Here is a 12224-nt window from a genome sequence, read left to right on the forward strand (position 1 = left end):
GCCTTTAACGTGTCACTCCTGACTCGGCTCCCCATGCCATCCAACCAAATTCCTCTGACATGTAAAGTTCTTCATGACCTCGTCCCATGCACCCTTCTGCTCCCTTGGGGTAACATCCTTTCTCCCTGCCACCCAGCAGGCTCACCCTCATCCCTGTGCGTCTGTTCCACAGCCCCCATCTTAGAAGACTCTTCTTCCCTCCGCTTATCCAAATCCTGGTGGAAATGACCCTGGAAGAGATCGCGGGCAAGCTGGTTCTCCTCCCAACTCTCCCAGGAGTCATGCAGGCTTCCATGCTGCAATCATCCAATCTCATGGGTCAGAGGGTTCCTTGCCAGTTGGTGAGATGCTGCTGCCTGCCTATGTCAAAAGGAGAGGTTGAGAGAATGGAGACTAAGCATGTGAAAGCTTCGGAGAGATGCCTCGCCAGTGAGAGGAGGCCGCTGTATGCTGAAGGGCTGAGCCCAAGTCATGCCCACCCCCGGTAGGTTTCTCTGATTCCTCAGTGTCCCTGGCCCTGCGTGCCTCTGGGCCTGGTGGTCTCCACGCTGTAACAAGACCGAAAGCACAACAGAGCGGGAGGGGCTGAGAGCCAACCAGGATAACAGGAAGACTCTTTTAAACTGAACACATTTGAGATGTGGCAGATGCACAAAGGGACCTTTTCTGAGCTTCCCTTATCTGACAAAAACAGAGATTCCTGAGAAGTCAGCTGCCATCATCCCCACTTGAGGAGTCTCCAGACACGAAGGCAACTGACCTTTAACACTGTGACATTCCACGAATACCGTGTAAACGAGCCGTCCTCATCAGCTCAGGCTGCCGGAACAAAATGCCATAGACCAGGTGGCTTAAATGACAGACATTTATTTCTCCTAGTTCTGGAGGCTGGAAGTCTGTGAGCAGGGCATCAGCAGGGTCGGGTTCTGGTGAGGGCTCCCTTCCTGGCTTACAGGCAGCCGCCTTCTTACTGTATCCTCACATGGCAGAGAGGGAGAGACAACAGGCTCTCTGGTGTCTCTTACAAGGGTTCTAATCCCCTCTGAGGGCCCCGCCTCCATGACTTCATCTTGCCTTAATGACCCCTCAATTGCCCTGTATCTAAACATCACACTGGGGGTTGGGGCTCCAACGCATGAATCTGGTGGGGACACAAACATTACGTCCATGACATAAGCCTTGTCCAAGCCTTTTTTTTTTTTTTTTGAGACAGAGTCTCGCTCTGCCACCAGGCTGGAGTGCAGTGGTGCCATCTCAGCTAACTGCAAGCTCCACCTCCCAGGTTCAAGCAATTCTCCTACCTCAGCCTCCCAAGTAGTCAGGATTACAGGCACGTGCCATCACGTCCAACTATTTTTTATTTTTAGTAGAGACAGGGTTTCATCATGTTGGCCAGGATGGTCTCAAACTCCTGACCTTGTGATCCACCCACCTCGGCCTCCCAAAGTGCTGGGATTACAGGCGTGAGCCACTGCACTCAGCCTGTCCAAGCCTTTTATACTTTCCCACTGAAGCCCTAACCCTGCCCTCCAACCACCCCATCCCTCCCACCCATAAAGCTGGTATATAAATCCTTACCCCTGGCTGTTCAGAGAGCTCCTCCTTACAGAGTACTCCCGCATGCATGTGACATAAACCTGTCTTTTCTCCTGTTAACTTGTTTATTCGCAGTCCCCCACCAACGAACCTAAGTTGGTAAAGTTCTCCCACCAGAGCCAGGCACCATATGACTGTGAGCACGGAGTTCTCATTTCCTTAATAAGGTTCCAGAGAGGGCAGAAAATGTCTTCAGCCTTCTCTGTGCCTGCAGACAGCAGCCTCATCCTCAGATCTCCCTTTCCTCCAAACGTGCAAGATCATGACCTGCTTCCCCGTCACTGGCTCTTCTGATGGGACCTGTGTTTTCTTTTGCCTAAGTCTTGTCCCCCAGCCAGACTAGACTTATTGCCAGACTGGCCCATTCTTTTCATGCACCTGACACTCTAACGGAGGCTGGGGTTGGGTGAAAATAAATCCAGACTTTGGCCGGGCACAGTGGCTCACGCCTGTCATCTCAGCAAATTTGGAGGCTGAGGTGGGCTGATCACCGGAGGTCAGGAGTTTGAGACCAGCCTGGCCAACATGGTGAAACCCTGTCTCTACTAAAAATACAAAAATTAGTTGGCTATGGTGGTGGGCCCCTCTAATCCCAGCTACTCAGGAGGCTGAGGCAGGAGAATCGCTTGAACCCGGGAAGTGGAGGTTGCAGTGAGCTGAGATCTCACCATTACACTCCAGCCTGGATAACAGAGCGAGACTCCATCTCAAAACAAAACAAAAAAATAAATAAATTCAGACTTCGTAAGGAGAGACTTTATCCAAAAGGATTATTATTGCAAGGGGGTGAGGGTCTAGAGGACACTGCAATAGGGAGAATGCTCTGACCAAGAGATCTCCAAGTGTCTCGAGGGCAGGTTTATGTTGCATGCACACGGTAGTACTCTACAAGGAGTGGCTCTCTGAACAGTCAGGGGTAAGGATTTATATACCATCTAAAAAAAAAAAAAAGAGGTGTTTTTTTAATAGAAAAAAAAAAGAAAAAGAAACAAAGCTAGAAAGAGCCAGTGTGGGGAAGTGGATGAAAAGGTGGCCTGGGTGGACAGTAGACAGGGAGAATGTTTCCACCTGAGTCCAACCTGGAGGTGTTGTGTGCTGAGAGTGGGCCAAAGTGCAGGGGTCTGGAGAAAGGAGAGAAGCAGAACCAAAGTTTAGCTAAGAGCCACTTTGTTCCCATTGACCAATAGGGACCAGCATTCTGCTAATCACTTATGAAGCCAAGATCGAGAATCTGGAAGGCCCGTGTCGGTCCCTGCCGTACATAGGTAAACATGGGAGGCATCCCTGAGTCTTATCTAAGTCATGAGAAGAAAGATGAGTCTTTGCAGCAAGCTGTTTTCCAGAACAAAGGGTGAGGGGATTCCTGTAACCTTGGCTCTTCTCCAGGAACAGGGGGGCTCAGGTGAAATTCAGCATCGTCACTGGATATACACACACACATGCACACACAAATACAGACAAGAAAGCCTTGTTTTTAGAGCTTCCTGCAGTTGCTGTTGGTGTGTGTTTTTAATCTAGAGACACAAATCTGAATCTCTCAATGAGGGCAGGTTGAACCCTTGTTTAGGGGATTACCTTCTTCATGGGCCTCTTGGTTTTGCAAAGCTGGCACCCACTTCCAGCATTAAAATGAAGATAATAAGAAGCCAGCAAGTTTGATATGGAGAACAGATGCTCTGCATAGCAATGAAAACTTCCTCTGAAATTATAGCTGCTTTAAAATATAAAAGTTTCCTCTCCCCAGGGCACTTCAGAGGATTGGAGGCCTGGACTCCAGGAGGGAGACCTGGCTCAGACACTCCTGGAGCAGGGAGCATAAGGTTGAATCAAAGCCAAAGTTAGGGCTGAGATGAGGGAGGAAGGAGGGAACCCCATGGATTCTGGGAGTAGGCAGGCCACCTGTGTTTTCTTTTCTGAACTGTAATTCCCTCTGTCTGCCCAGGCCTTTGGGAAGTCTATGGGTAGTCCAGCCTGTGGGGAGCTAAAGGGAGGCACCCAGTGGTGTGCTGCCAAATATTTAACAACTGGCTGTCTGGGAGTTGGAAAGTGGGAGAGGAAGATTTCTGGTTTGCAGCATTTGCCAATTTCCGTGGTGTCAATACAATCACCATAGCCAATTTGAAGCTACCAAGCTTGAGAAATTCCTGAAATTCAACAATCAGCACTGGTATACCGGTATCAGCCAGCTCCAGCAACGCACCAGTGCGCCTGTTACACTTAGGGCAAAACCACATGGAGCGACAGTGGACAGAAGCCTGGGGAAGCTGGTTACAAGGTGGCCAAAGGAGCAGAGCAAGCTGGGCGCGGTGGCTCACACCCGTAATCCCAGCACTTTGGGAGGCCGAGGTGGGCAGATCGCGAGGTCAGGAGATTGAGACCATCCTGGCTAACAAGGTGAAACCCCGTCTCTACTAAAAATACAAAAAATTATCTGGGCATGGTGGCACATGCCCCAGCTACTGAGGAGGCTGAGGCAGGAGAACCGCTTGAACTCAGGAGGCAGAGGTTGCAGTGAAGCCGAGATTGCGCCACTGCACTCCAGCCTGGGCGACAGAGACTGTCTCAGAGAAAAAAAAAAAAAAAAAGAGGGAGCAGAGCAGGCAAGCTCCGATAACTGGCTGGGACGGCCTGATCTGGGAATGTAGAAGTATTCCTCAGGGGTTCCCAACAATCTCTGCACTAAGGAATCTGTAACAGATTGGGTTTCCTGTGCTCAAGTGGAGGCTGGGACTCTAGTGTTACTTGGGAAGCACAGGCACCAAGTCCTAGATCCTGCGTGGCTGACGTCAGCCTGTCAGAGAGTGCCTTGCGAGACCCCAACCCTTGGGTTTCCCCAGTCCGTCCGTGTCCACTGGCTCCTGAATTATGGGAGGTTTGGTGGAAGGCACCTGAGAATATGCGTCTGTGGGCAGGTAGAGCAGTGTGTGGGTTTCTCGCACAGGACAGGCACCCTCTGGGTAGCTCAGTGTGACTGTTAGAGAGGGTGCCTCAGGGTGGGGCTCCTCCACGTCTGTATACGTGTCAACACCGACGGCTAAATGCAAACACCTTTAACCAAGGCCAGAAATTGCCACCACTTTGGTTACTGCCCTTGACCACATCCACTAGCTAGGCAAGGTGGAGATGATGAACCAAGAAGTTAAGAGGCCTCAAAATGAAAAGCCATTCATTTAATGAAGCCATTTCCTCCCCGCCCTCCAGGGCTGTGCCATGAATAAATTTGCAATCAACATCTCAAGGGTGCAAGAAATGGTGCATGACTTTATTTTCTTTAAGTCAAATTCAATCTGACTCCAAGCTTCATCCCATGGGGATGGCAAGAAACAATCCCGTTCAATGTTGGGGCTCCCTCCCCAGGGTCATATTGAAGGAGAGAGACATCCCTGCAAAGTAAAACTCCTGGGGAGCCTGTCTGTGGTCTATACTGGTCCTGGATGTCCAGCAGCTCTTCAGCATCTGTGCTAGGTTAAGGCTTAGACTATGTTGAGGGGGAACCCTGGTACCTGCCCTCCACCCCACTTTCCGCAACCCCTACCCCCTGGGCATCTCAGGGGAGCCAGCTGCCGAACCAAGGGGTGGGGGCCATCTCCTTCCTATTCTGGGAGAATCTCTTCTTTCTCCACTTTTATCTCTGTCCCTGCAAAGCCTCAGCCCTCTCTCTTCCCAATCTCAGCCACCCAGCACCACGTCCTCCGTGAGCCGATCCTTTCACAGGAGTCAGGAGGAGTGAGTTGGACTCTACAGCTTCTACCTCAGCCCTGCAATTTCCCTAAGACAAACAGGCAGAACGACTCCCTGGGATAGGGGAGCGGAACATACAAAGAACCAAACCCAGACAGTGTGAGCCTTCCACTCCAGTGAAAACAACACTCCAATTAACATCAATGTTAGCCTTTCCTGTGTGATCCGGAGAAGAAAGGGAGAAAGTTGTGGGGAAAAAAGATGGGTCCCCATCCTCAGAACTCTGGAAGTGGAGAGCAGCTGGTGTGGTGACCACAGGTGTGGCCTGCCTATGCCAGTGATGGCTGAGCAATGTCACTGGAGTTGGATAGCAGCACACAAAGGGCCAGAGGCCGGGCGGGGAAGGGCAAGGCTGGAGTCACACCTTCTCACACAACATTTGCAGACTCAGCTTTGTTGAGGTTGATTCCCTCCTCCGCATACCAAGCCCCATCCCAGGGTCCGTGGTCTAAACTGTGAGACTCAGCCAGGCACAGTGACTCATGCCTGTAATCCCAGCACTTTGGGAGGCAGAGGTAGGTGGATCACCTGAGGTCAGGAGTTCAAGACCAGCCTGGCCAACATAGTGAAACCCCATCTCTACTTAAAAAAAAAAAAAAATACAAAAATACAAAAATTATCTGGGGGCGTGGTGGCACGCACCTGTAATCCCAGCTACTCGGGAGACTGAAGCAGGAGAATTGCTTGAACCCGGGAGGCAGAGGTTGCAGTAAGCCGAGATGGCGCCACTGTACTCCAGCCTGGGTGACAGAGACTCTGTCTCAATAAACAAACAAACAAACAGTGAGACTCACCTGCAGACGTGACTGTCTTTCCTTTCCCCCTCCTGCCTCCATCATCCCGCTGGTCTGCTGCCACCTTCCTCTGCTGGACCATCCCATGCTCTCCCCAGCTCCTGTTATGCTCATCTCTAATGCACTGTTAAACACTAAGACAAATCCACTGGTAAAGGCAGAGGCAACTGGGCGGCTGTGGCTGCCACCTCCCTGGTGAGGCCAGTGTTACGAGTCTGACAACATTCGGACCCCCCTTCTGAAAACGTTCATAGTCCCTGCTCAAGGCAGGGTGACTGCCAAGACCCACAGCATACTCCACCTTTCATCCTCCCAGCACCTCAAGTAGCAGAGACAGGAGAACGGGATGGAATGTCTGGCTCCATCTTAAACCCCAAGTCCATTACTCGGCAAGCCTCAATCCTCTTCCTCTGTTAGAGAAATTCATGGCACTCTAGACCTGCCTAGAGAGTTCCCCAAGGCCCCCATCTCTGCCCAGAAGACTCCAGCCTCAAATGCAGAAAAATAATAGACCTTCCCCAGACACCGTGTCCCAGGTCCAGGTGTACCCCAGTCAGCTTGCGGAGACTTTGGGGCTGAGCCTCAGGTTGAGCAACGATGATGATAACCACTGAACTGTGTCTGCCCTGTGCCCGGTCACTCTTCACAGCTGCTCTAAGACTGGGAGCATCCGCATCTCCCATTGAGGAAAGGAAGCCCAGAGAAATCACCTCTCCAAATGCACACAGTTCATGAGCCTTAGACAAAACCTCAGGCATCCAATGCCCTTTTATGTTGCAACTTTGTTACAGGCCAGGAGGAGTGAAACATATCACCCACACACCCATGGGTAATTAGCCTGGATTCATTTACCAGATTAGACACCTCAGACAAGAGGGAGCAGATACAGCCCTGAATAAATAACTTTCCAGAGCAGGAAAGCCATTGAAGAAGACTAAATGGTGGGGGAGCAGGCTAGGAAGCCCCCCCACCCCCACCCCCCACCCCCCTCCGCATAGTCGGGGCCCAGGTGCAGTGCAGAATAAAACCTGCCCAGCTGTGCGCAGAACCCAGGAGAGTCGGTGCCGGTGTGATAGGTTTTGCTTCTGGCCACTGGGGCAGCGCTTCTCACACTCGAATGTGCTGCCGGGGCCTGGGGGGATGCTGTTAAAATGCAGATTCTGATTCAGCAGATCTCGGCTGGAGATTGAGCATCTGCATTTCTAATAAGCAGCCAGATGATATGGATGCTGGTTGATGGCCACACAATGAGCAGCAAGGTTTGGAGGCGGCTCCAATCTTCATAGGGTTAACCTGCCACATGGAGCAGACCAGGGTATCTCTACCTCCTCAGAGTCCCCTCCTGGGCCGTCAGCAGGGGCTACAGATGCACGGCCTCTGATGGGGACTTAAATCCCCCTTAATGGGGATTTAAATCCCCTTACTTAAATCACATGCTTCTGTGTGTGACTGGACCTAGTCACACTTGCCGCTGCAATTGCTGGCGCCAGAGCAGCTTAGGGAACCAGAGGGACTGAGGAAAGTAATATCCTCACAGCCCGGGGGGTGTAAATAATGAAAGTCAGATCCATAAGTAATTACTTTTTAATTAATTAGGAATGATGCATAGCGAAGACCCAGCGACTGTCGGGTGGAGTGGGTGTTAACTTTAATAGCCTTGTTCCTTTCCCTGCCCAAATTGATTTGCTGGGAAAGGAGACAGAGGGAAAGGATCACCCTGGGTTTGGGAGACCGAGGAGAGCAAGGCAGGGACAGAGGGACAGTCCCCTCCCAGGGCTGAGCCCCAGGAACCTTGGCCAAGGTCAGGGAATTCTCCCCACCCCGTTGAAATATCTTGTCCCTGGAGAAAGACACGGGCCACGCTTCTCACTTCCAGATTCTTTACAGACTTACCTAATTAATCTTCATGCACCTCCTGGAGGCAGAGCCAAGTGCTCCTTCCTTTTCACTCAGCAGGAACAGAGCTGCTGGCCAGGGAGGGCCTGCTCCAAGCCACAGGTCGGGTGGTTGCACAGTGGGTGGAGGAGACCCTTCCCAAAGGCACACCTGGGAGGATGGGAGAAGGAGTCAGGCCAGGTGACCCCAGGAGGGCCGAGGGTCCATGTGGTATTCCTCTCACCCAGTGCCCTAAGCATAGTAAACCCAGACCCTGCCCCCTGCCCACCACTAACTCATGAATAAAGCCTGAAAGCAGGGCCATTTGGGAGCATCCCCCCACCCACATCTGGAAGAAATTACATCATTCAAAGGTGTTAAAGGCACCGAGCATTCCAGCTTCTCCGTTTGTAGAGGAGGCAATATTGGATCTCAAAATGTGAACACCATTAGGCATCTACAAGGGGTCCTGGTTCCTCTCCTCCCCTCCCCAAGCCTCTAACAACACTGTTCAACCCCCCACTTCCCTCCAGTTCAACCAGGGAGGCCGGCAGGGCAGGTGGGAAAGGGACAGGGTAAAGATTTCCCTATGCTTTTGAAGAAAAGCTGGGTAAACTAGGGTAAGGCCAGTGAAGAATTTGCCTCCAAATTTAAGGGGGCGCCCCCCAAAACTCAGCGTATTTGCCAAGTTTGTCTCCCCAGCAGATGCACTTGCCAGGGTCCTCAATGTCAGACTCACAGGGAATCCCTGCTAAAGCAGCACCTTCCCAGAGGCCCAGGTGGGAGCTAAGTTTTAAGCAGCTTTGAGGAAGGAGAGTAAGCCAGATGGGAAGAGAGAGGAAGTCAGGGAAAGGAAAGGAAGCAAAGAGGGCTAATGCTCGCTTAGTACCTGCCCTGCCAGGCCGGGTTCTTTGCACACCTCCAAGGAAAACATCTTTGCCCCCATTTACAGGGTAAACTCAGTTTCCGCACCTGTGCAGAATGGGCCTGAGAAAAGAAAAATCCATGATAAACAAAACGTCCAAATGTTAAATAAAGACCAGACCCAGCCCTGCCCTCCGCCTCTCACTCTAGTCCTAGCCCTATGGGACTCTGTCTTTATTTAAAAATTTGCATATTTTTTTCATTGTGGATTGAGGAGCTTTGAATTTTGATTTTAATATTGTATATCTTGATTACCTAGTTTTTAAAAAATCCACCTCCCAAATCTAGTGCCCAAGGGGAATGCCTTACTCGCCCAACCCTTGGTCCTGTTTGGAAGCCATACAGGGTAGTGAACAATGAACATTAAGAATCAGACACAAAACCAAGTCCAGCTTTGCCATGACACCTAGCCAAGCCTCAATTCCTCCTCCATAACAATGGCTTTACTAGTGCCACTGCAGGCTGATGGTGAAACTGTTAACAAATGCTGACCTTGGCATGGAGCCTGGCATAGAGCAGAGGCTCAGTAACATGGCAGCTCCCTCCTCTGCCTAGTCCTTCCACACCCCAGCCCCCGACTGCAAAGGCAACTATCAGTCAGGGACCCACAGAGCCCACCCAAGCTGGGTGGGGACCACCAGCTTCTCAAAAATCCTTCCCGGGTCTGTCTTTGGCAAAGGGAGAAATGAACTGCAGACTCAGGGTGAGAAGAGAAAACTGATCATTGCAGCTGTGTCAAGCCAATCTGTTTGTGTTAATTGCTGCCAATTAAACTTCTTTTCTTTCTTTCTTTTTTTTTTTTAAGTTTTAAGTTACCCCAGGTCAGGCTATCTTAGGGAAGTGGATTTCTGGCCAGATGGTAAGAAATGCTTTTATCTACCCTCACCTGAGGTGGAAGAAGAAAAATAAATTTCAGAGACACTCAGGAGCAATGAACAGATGGAAAAGAGCTGGGGAGGATATGTCAGAGAGAAATGAGTGACTGGGACAGCGTGACAAACCCAGTCCCCATAAGCAGAGGGGAAGAGAGACACAGGCCACCTTCAGCTGGCTGGCTACTCAGTGTGTGATCCATGGATTGGCTGCACGGGCATCACCTGGGAGTTTGTAAGAAATGCAGCATCTCACACCCCACCCCAAGCCCCTCAGTCAGAATCTGAATTTTAGCAAGACTCCTGGGAGGATTTGTATCCACAGTACAGGTTTGAGAGATGCTGGTCTATCCCACTCTGAGACCCACCCACCCTGTATTGATCTTTCCCAGGCACCAACGTGGAGGCTCCTGGGCCTCCACGTAGAGCATGGAGTCTTCTGGGTCACCCCACCCATGTCTAAAGCACCTGGCCATTCACCAAGAAAGGTCCTCTCAATGGTTCCATATCTTCTGATGCAACTCCATTCCCCAGCGGATCAGTCCTCCACTCGCCACTCTGCTGGGGCTCCAGGAACTGTCCTGTGGTGTCTGGTGGGATCCAGCCGATGGAAGCCCCCACCTGGAGATGGGAGGCAGGAAGAGAGAAATGCTGGGGAAGGTATTCCTGACTCTCTCCCTAACGGGCTTCAAACTGAAGCCCCTTCAATGGCTCTGCTCTTCTCCTTCTGGCCACATCTGCTGGGCACCTCCCTCCAAGGCTAAGCTCTATGCCGGGCTCTATTAACTTGGCTCCCTCCTCTTGCCTGGTCAGGCCTAAGGGGCACAGTGGCTTCCTGGCTACGGTTTAGTAGATGCATCTGATGGTAATAACTTGATCACACCTCAAGAATGGCCCCGTATGGCAGGTGCACCTGAATGCACGCTCAGAATTCCAAGCTAAGGAATCCACGAGGGGCCAACCCAGAGAGTCATTCCTTATCTATGAGGAACATCTGAGCCCCCAGCCAGTCTGTGGAACACAGGCCATACAGGGGATCGAGGCCCATGGTTTTGGGTTAAGTGAAGATGCCCAGGTGGAGATGGTTAGGGGAGGGTGCTAAGTAAAAATGCCATGTAAACTGCATGTTTTGTAAGCTGTGATGGTTCTCCTGCCCAGCCCACAGCCACTGAACTATGTGCTTCATCCTGTTGGGCTCACTGCCATTGAACCCTCCCCTGTATGTAAGCCTCCAGTAAAGCCCCATGTCTCATCTGCTGGCTCTGGGTCTCTTCTTTGGTATCTTGAACCTGGTGCCATCCCCACTGGAATTAATAGGGATTCAGCACAACAGCTACTCCCTGGATGTCTCATTCTCCTCGTTTCCCTCAGCCCTGCTGTCTAATGGGTTTTACTATTTAGGTGCTGCAAGGTCAACAGATCAGCAGAAAACTGCCACTGAAAAGGCTGTCTATGGTACTCACAGGGGCCACATGGAAAGGCAACAGGCTGGTTTTGAGACAGAGGAAGGCGACAACCATGGGCAAGAGCCTTCACTGTGGTTCCTTGGGATGAAATGAGCAAGGCACAGTGGGCAGGTGTAGCACTGGTGAGTGTAATTTCAGTGGACTCTGAGGCATCGGAGCCATCCCTAGATGTCTGGCACCTAGCCCTGGGGTGTTTAGTGCAGGCAGATGTGGTCAGAGTGTGAGAGCCCAGCAAGGGACGGAATTGAGGGCGTAGACTCTGGATCAGTTGGTTTGTATTTGAAGGGTTCACATACACTGCCTCCCAAGAAGATTCCTCCCGAGGAAGTGGGTGCGGGAGGGAAAGAGGAAGGCAGGAGTCCGAGGCAAGAGGATTCGGGCAACAGCTGGGCACAGCGGCTCACACCTGTAATCCCAGCACTCTGGGAGGCTGAGGTGGGTGGATCATGAGGTCAGGAGTTCAAGACCATCCTGGCCAACATGGTGAAACCCCATCTCTACTAAAAATACAAAAAAATTAACTGGGCGTGGTGGTGCACGCCTGTAGTCCCAGCTACTCAGGAGGCTGAGGCAGGAGAATCACTTGAACCTAGGAGGCAGAGGTTGCAGTGAGCCGAGATCATGCCACTGTACTCCAGCCTAGAGACAGAGCTAGACTCCAACTCAAAAAAAAAAAAGCAAAAAAAAAAACGACTCGAGCATCATCCAGTTGCTCAGACATGTGCAGCCTATGGGTGCAGGGCTGATATTAAAGCACTAAGTGTACAGAAGCTAGGACACAGTTAATATGCCTACCTAGACTTCTAAATTCGTCCTCTTAATAAACTTTTCCCTTAAGCCTTTGAATGTGCCAGCTGCTTCCTGCAGGGCCCTGACTAAATCAAAAGGAGCTTATGCTTATCTTTGACCCTATTCTCTCCTCCCCAACAGCATACCTAGATTTTCTTCACCTGGGC

The 12224-nt window shown here is 51.2% G+C and overlaps 1 long non-coding RNA gene across 1 annotated transcript in view; it reads right to left on the reverse strand.

Moving 5' to 3' along the window:
* Nucleotides 1–8030: 8030 nt before the first annotated feature.
* LOC129051116 (uncharacterized) overlaps nucleotides 8031–12224 on the reverse strand; it is an 80044-nt gene continuing 75850 nt past the window's right edge. Inside the window, exons 6-8 of the long non-coding RNA XR_008515176.2 lie at nucleotides 10271–10423; nucleotides 8896–8993; nucleotides 8031–8177 (exon numbers count right to left, since the gene is read on the reverse strand). This is a non-coding gene — a long non-coding RNA (uncharacterized LOC129051116). The remainder of the gene's footprint in view (nucleotides 8178–8895; nucleotides 8994–10270; nucleotides 10424–12224) is intronic.

The sequence above is a fragment of the Pongo abelii genome, chromosome 19 (genome assembly GCF_028885655.2).
Source record: "Pongo abelii isolate AG06213 chromosome 19, NHGRI_mPonAbe1-v2.0_pri, whole genome shotgun sequence".
Taxonomy (NCBI): Eukaryota; Metazoa; Chordata; class Mammalia; order Primates; family Hominidae; genus Pongo; species Pongo abelii.